This window comes from Chlamydotis macqueenii, chromosome 2 (genome assembly GCF_036417535.1).
Source record: "Chlamydotis macqueenii isolate bChlMac1 chromosome 2, bChlMac1.mat, whole genome shotgun sequence".
In the NCBI taxonomy this organism is placed as follows: domain Eukaryota; kingdom Metazoa; phylum Chordata; class Aves; order Otidiformes; family Otididae; genus Chlamydotis; species Chlamydotis macqueenii.
Window position 1 is genome coordinate 137,118,390 of NC_141557.1, and position 7,703 is coordinate 137,126,092.

Below are 7,703 nucleotides of genomic sequence, written 5' to 3' on the forward strand. Positions count from 1 at the left end.
CAGGGAACTAGCCTTAGCTCCATGGCTTCTCCCAGCTCACAGTCAGCTACTTCAATCCCAATAATCCAGGTCCTCCCAGTGAGGATAGCAGCAACGTGAGTATTTTTTGTTCTATCTATACTGCCAAATTTCAGCTGAATTAAAAACATCCAGGTATTTGGATTTTCATCCTCAATGATAGCACACACAAAAAGTCACTTGAAAATTCAAAATTTAAGCCAAAATGGGAAGCTATTATTTCACATGCAATTAGTGTTGCTCTGGAATACAAATTAACATCTGTTGGTTTTGCAAGGTGACAGATTATCTTTGTTGCAATTTATCCTTTAAGCCAGAGATATGCCATTCTGTGAGATAATATACATAAGCTTTATTTAAAACAACTTCACAAATTTCCCCTGTAGCTAAAATTCAACTGAGGAAAAAAAAAAAAACAAAACACACAACTGTATTAGTTCTATAGCTAATCATTAACACTTCCCATTAAGCTGACCAAGGGAAAAAAAAATATTGTGACCTTTGTGGATGAAATTACCAAACTTTTTAATACTGGCATCATTCTCTGTTTCTCTGCAACTGACTGAACAATTGTACCCCTGCTATCTAACCTGCTGTCTGACTCTTACCGATTTTCTGCTGACTCTGTGCTGTTATTCCCCTCTCTACATGAATAGGAAGTTTACGGTCTTTCTTTCTGGTATCAGATTTAAACATCCTTTCGTTGGCGCTCTTGCATGAAGCTGATGCGTGCTGACTGCTACTGTTTGTTGTTTCAGCCCTCACAATAGTTCACACTGCTTTAGTTTGCTAAACCAGGAAACATTAATTTGGGCAGCCTGGTCAACGACTCTTTTTGCTGTTGACTGTTACTACTATCTGTTAACTAACTCCTCTGTATATGGCCGTTTTTCCCTCAAATTAGCTGGCAGGAAACTTTTGTACCTTCAGAGGAACAAAGGAGCAAACAAAGCTGCCTTAGCTTTATTGAAGTAAGAGTTGGAAAAGACCTGTCAGATCATCAAATTAATCACTTAATTAATTAATCACAGGACTATTGTCTCTATTTCTGTCCCAGCTGTCAGCAACCTGAACACCAGGAAGCATTTTTGATTGTAGATTTGTCTTTTAGCTGCTGTTCCACAACCAGGCTGTGACTCTGGGCAGCTTGAACGCCAAGCAGAGCCAGGGGACAACATACTTCTTGGATTAACTTTGTTGAGAGTTAAAGCTCTCCACAAATACTGAATTCATCTTTTTAGGTTAGAAGAGATAATCCCACAGCACTTTACACTTTCTGCATTAATAATTTTTGCATTTCTCATTTTGACTACAACCTACATTTGAGACTTAGCCAGTTGGAAAGCAGAGAGGGAAGGCATTACTTGCAGAGTGTGAATTCTTGAGAATCAAAAATAGTTGTGCCAGATGCCCACAAACTGTACAGCCAGAAGTCTTCATGGTGACAAGGTGACTGCTCCCTGCAGCTATGGACTATGTACACTTGAAGTTGTCTCTGCACTCAAGAAGAAAAGAGGATGCAAGTTTGAAGGAATACTTGGATATAAGGCTTTTTATTCATCTTCACTGAAAGAGAAGCAATTTAAAGGGAACACAGAGTTCACTTTGCAGCTCACAAACTGTGGGCAAACAATAAAAAACTGCTCAAGTCTTTGGTTCACGTAGGTCAGGCACTCCAAATGGTAAAACTGACCCGTCATTGCACATATATTTACATACCTGCAAGAGGTTAGAGAAACCAGCTCTTCTGATTTACTCATATAATGGGGGTTTTTTTTGCCTAAAACATGGGATAACGTACTTACAAATAATTCAAAAGCAAAAACACTGAATGAGCCCACTGCATTCCACTCCCAAATACACTGTCCAGAACATGCACAGCAGTTCAGAGAGCAGCAATTTGGAGGTACAACAAAGAGAAATGTGGTCTGCTGCAGCACCAGCATCTTACTAACCTTTACTACCGTAGCATCTCTGGTACTTAGAGTGTAACAGAGATAAAGTGCAAAAACTTCCATGAGCATTAAGGAAATATTGGGAAATTACTTATTTTCTGAAAACACTGTTTCCCAGCCATTTTTCAAGATTTACTGCAAGTCTAGCTTCTCTTGTTGCTGGGATTCTTTCTGTTATAGTATTTGACATAAAGAATAATTTATCAGAATGATAATATGCATACATGAGCTCAGTTGTATAACTCAGCATTTGCTGAGCATTATCCTTTGTCGTGCTAATGGAGTTTTTGGCTTTTTTTCTATTTTCATTGTCAAGTCACTCAGCTAAGAGACAGTCACAGCAGTCATTTACAGAGAGCAACTAAGTTACACAGCAGTGTGTGTCAAGATGCAAAGGAACCTATCTAGCGACAGCTGCAAGGGGAATTTCTGTAAGCTGAACGCAATCAGTTAATAGAAACACAGCCAGCAACTCGAGCAATAACGTTGCAGTATCTCTGAGATTTACAGTGACCTATTTTATTTCTGATTATAGTTGCTAAGGGCAGCAGCTCCAACGATATGATGGCACTGATGCTGTCACCTGGTGCTTCCCAGCCTCAAGGTGCTCCTGGAGTACTTTTCACACCAGGACTGAACAGGTCTGCAGGTCTCTGTGTGAGTTTTGGACACATCTCTTGCTTTGTCCTTTGTGGAGGACAGCCACTTTCAACATTAATGCTTCCATTATAAGCTATACAAATAGTTGGTGAACATCTTAAGTGACAGTCTGTCTGCGTCTGTCTGAGAGGCGATGACCAGGACAGGCTGTCCAGATGAGGCTCAGTACCTTCTGGCTTCCCTCTCTGGAGTTGTTTTGCCCTAGACCTTAAAACTCTGCCTTCAGCATGGAAAGGGATTGAGTTTTGTTCTGAAAGCAGGATAATTCCTGTGCAGTAGTCAGACTGCTGCAAAGTCCCAGTGGTGTCAGGGGTACTACAGTCTTTTTGCCGGGTTGATAGATAACGGCTACACAAGTGAGAAGGAGCTACGCCACCGTCCAACTCCAGGTGAGTCAGAGAGGTACCTAGGAGGGGAGCTTCTCCTACTGTTAACAAAGAGAGAGGCAAACCTTTCCAGAATGCAATTCAGAAGAGGAGCCAAAATTAAACACATAGAAGTCCGTATCCCTGCCAGTCCCTGCCAGTGGTTCACTTTGTAGAGAAGAAGTCTACAGTATTTTGCCTTCACTAGCATCTTTGTGTCTGAAGTAACACCAAGTCGTTCTGAGGAGGTGCTGGCCTTTCAAGAGAACGAAAGCAGGCCCTTGTTAGAGTAAGTCTTTGTTTTAACAGCATTCCGTGCTTGCTTGGTGTGTTACACTGCCCTGACATCTGTACGTTCACTCCAAAACCAACCTAAATCTGAATTGCATCCAAACACACAAGTTCCAGATGTAGTACTTCCACTCATGTCCTTCAGTATTCATAACTGTATATGCAGGATGAATATTCAAAACTCTGATCTTGGCGTGCCCCAGACAAGTTCAGAGATGACAAATATAACTTTTGTCACAGATGACACTGTTCATGTGGAATAGTTAGAACAGCTGGTGCTGTTTCAGATCTCGCAGGCAGGGAGTTAAATTACCTACAACTAGACATGGCAAGTGCAACTCCAAAGGTAGATGGCACTGGAGGTTGTGCTGGTGCGACCTGCCTCCCCACAGACACAAGGGCTTGCAAGGGGATACCTGGAAGACAGGTTCTAAAGCTGCCCTCTGTAGTGTTTACACTGGGGGAAAACCCTTCCTCTCACTCCCGGCCCCTTCAGAGCTGGAACCAAGGTTTCTGGAGCACCTTTTTTGTTTTGTTTTGTTTTGTTTTATTTTATGCATCTTGAAAGACTGAAGAAGAGGTGTTGAAAATCTTATCTATGGAGTTTACTGACCATAAAAAGAACACAAGGACAGAACACAGTGAAATAGATAAACTTTGCTGTAATCGTTTTGAAATATGACTCATACGGGTGGTTAAAGAACGGGAAAGCAAAACATATTCATCTTAACATTTAGAGTTTTATTCTGTTCCCCCCAATTTCCTTGACAAATCTCCTCGTTCTACCTCATCAGCTGTAAATATGCACCTGTATAACAACAGTAGCTAAATTCCAGGTGTTGGGCAAAGAAGTTAATATTCTTCCTCAGAGGCAGCCAGTCACTTTTTAATGGTATATGTGGGATCATGTTTTTCCCAAAAATTAATTTCTTTTGTATAGCAAGAATATGAAGATAAGCACTTAGAAATACCTGCACAAACCTATCTTCTGACTTCTACCTTTTTCCAATTTCTTCATAACTACTCTCCAGGCACTCAGCAAAAACATCACAGGATTTACACATCCAGCAACTCTATAGGCAATGCAAAATGAATTGCAATGTAGAAACAGGAGAAAAATCTGACAAAGGAAGTAAATAGGACTTCTTGGAAAAATAATTAAATCGGACAACAGTTCTTAAAAAAAGAGCAAATTTAAAAAAAAATAGCAGTATTCTGTGAGAAAAAAAAAGAACAAGAATTTCTGGAGAAATGAAAGAAAAAATATTTGCTGAAAAATAATTTAAGTATTGGAGAAATGATTAATCATTAACAGGGAGCTGGAAAGTAAAGATGGAAGAAACCTAAGAGGTCATCTAGCCTATTTCCCTGATACTCCAGTATTTCAAACTGTCTGAGCTGTTTCAGCACAAGAACTGCCTTTGAGGTGTACTTCTAAGACTTTCTCTGCTATAGATGATCACCCAAAACACGTGAGCAGAATCAAAGAGACGTCCTAAACTAAGCTGAAGATTTCATTCCAGGTGAGATTTAACTTATTGTAGAATATGTTCCATCAGGCGGGTCAGAATGAATACAGCAATTAAGCAAAGCAATATTTAGTCCAATTTTACACCCCATTATTGTGCTAATTACTCTCAATTTGTATGATCCAACATGGACTGCTAGACAGTGACCTTCAGTTTCTCATTTTTGTTGATCACTGGAAGAGCTTGACTGCAAAGGTAAGAAGACGTTTGTCACTATACAGCTCCCATTTTTCCTTATTTCTTTAAGCTGACAGCAAGTAACTTTACCTGGAATAATGAATAGGAATACAATTCATAGAAATGTCAACCAGGTATTGCTTCAGCACATTTCTCTAGCATCAATGTAAAGCATCATGCATTGGAAATATTCTTCTTCACCTTGCTGGATGGCGAAACTAGTTTGAAAGAAAACCTTGAGATTTGACTTACAAAGCCTTCATCCTGATACATTTAATTTATTATATTTTTCTGGAAACAGTATATGTACATTAAAGTTCCGAAATAATGGCAATTACAGAGGAAATGACAAAATGACAAAATAATTGTTATTGACAGCTTCCTATCTGTCCTAATTCTCTGCACATTTTAGGTCTATTTTTCCATTTTGTGGGGATTAATATTTAGAAAATAACTTTAAGCTTTAATTCCACAGAATATATAAGCAGCACAAACTGTTCTCAAATATGCAGTTCTGTCAGGGAAGATATTGATGATGGTTTAAAGTGTAACATTGCCCATATTTATCCATGGGGCAGAAAAGAGAATGCAGCTACGTAAATACCTGCATAAATATAAATCAGCAGAGACATGAAATTTAGAAAAAATATATTCAGAATCTTAAGAGGAAGATACTCTTCTGTTTCACTTGTTGTTTTCCAGTCTTTAATCAAATAATGCATTCCAGAAATCCGTATTAGGTTCTGATTCTGCAAACAGTTGCAATATGTTTAATTTTGGTCGGGTGCCCTGTCCCACTGGTTAGTTAATTTAATTCCGTGTATGATGAAATTGCATGATAGGAAATCCATCTTGCCTAGCGCTCATGCTGCTGTTCTCCCAAGCTCTGATACTGAAAAAAAAAAAAAACCACAAGTGCAATGCAGCTTTAAGTCAGCACATTCCCACCAGAGTTCAAGAAAGAAAATACTTTTGCTCTCCAGAGTAAAAGATAAAGTACTTCAAAAACATTCTTGACTTCTACTCCTATTTTAGATCCCCCAAAGACTTATTCCAGAAGATAAGAAAAGAAGCTATGAGGTCCCTTGTCTCTCTGGGTGTCCTAAATTGACCAATATACTACAAACCATGAGGAAAATGTATAACACACCTGAAAAGTTCTCTTGCAGACTGGAACTGCTTTTACAAGTTGCACGGTCTGTAGTTTAAAGAAATTGGACCAGAACGATCAGATAAAAATACATCTGTGCTAACATCCTGATTCCAGAAGTGCCAGGAGGCAATGAGCTTGAACAATGTTTTTCATGGTGTGACATCCATGAACTATTCTAAAGGATGCATGACCTTTAATTAAGAGAAGGCAATTTATGTTTAAATTCACTACACGGAGGTCCAAAAATTTTCAGTCTGAAAATAAAAAGACTGAAAATCACTACTCTGAAAACATCCGGGCAAAAATGTGTCAATTATAGATTCAGAGTTTGACAGAAACAGGGATCTTTGAATTGCTACATGAAAAAAGTTCATGTTTTGACTTAGACCTCGCTCCAATTGTCCATATATTAACATTTTTTTCTCTTAACTTGTCTGACTTGCATAGATACAAATGTATTTGTCACTGAGCTGCCTAATCCCCTGTCTGCTGAAATCTATAATGGTTTTCTCTTGAGCCTTCTTGACTTCCAAAGGGTTATTCTAAGAGCTAATAAAGGAAGCTGTCATATTCCCCATCCTTATTTGTCCCCTAGATGATGACAAAGCACTGCGGCATTGAGAAAACTCTGTAACACCAGCTTGCTTTGATCTGTAGGCAGAGCTAAAAACTAAATCAAACAAGTTTTGTGATTCCTTTTGTCCCTTCATTGTCACAATTTTACAGAATACATTATGAGCATTGAAACTTTTACCTATGCAGAATATTAAGAAAGATTGTACTGGTTTTATCTGGGATGGAGTTAGTTTTCTTCATAGTAGCTTGCACAGTGCTGTGTTTTGGATTTGTGATAAAAGCAGTGTTGATAGCACAGTGACGTTTTACCTATTGCTGAGCATCGCTTGCGCAGAGTCAAGGCCTTTTCCGCTTCTCATACTGACCCCTCCAGAGAGCAGGCTGGGGGTGGGCAAGAGGCTGGGGGAGGACACAGCCGTAACAGCTGACCCCACCTGAGCAAAGGGATATCCCACACCATATATGAGGTTGTGCTCCGTAAGAAAAGCTGGAAGAAAGAGGAGTAAGGGGAGACATTTGGTGTTACGGCGCTTTGTCTTCCCAAGTAACCATTATGCGTGATGGAGCCCTGCTTTCCTGGAAGTAACTGAACATCTGCTTGCTGATGGGAAGTAGGGAATTAATTCCTTGTTTTTCTTTCCTTATGTGCTTTTTGCTTTACCTATTAAACTGTCTTTATCTCAGCCCATTAGTTTTCACACTTTACCTTTCTGATTCTCACTCCCATCCCACTGCGGGGAGAGTGAGCGAGTGGCTAAGTGGGGCTTGGCTGCCTACCAGCATTAAACCATGGCAAATATTCATGTTGCAGTAATGCTTGAGCTCTTTCTTCCTCATCCTGGCTAAAAAAAAAGATACTCCATCCCATATATTTACAGGTATTTCAGCTCCTGACTCACAGTGTAGTTGAATCAGATGTAGGAAACTGGGTACCTTTCAAGATCTGAGCCTTGGGCTCTTACCTCTTTACATACAAAAC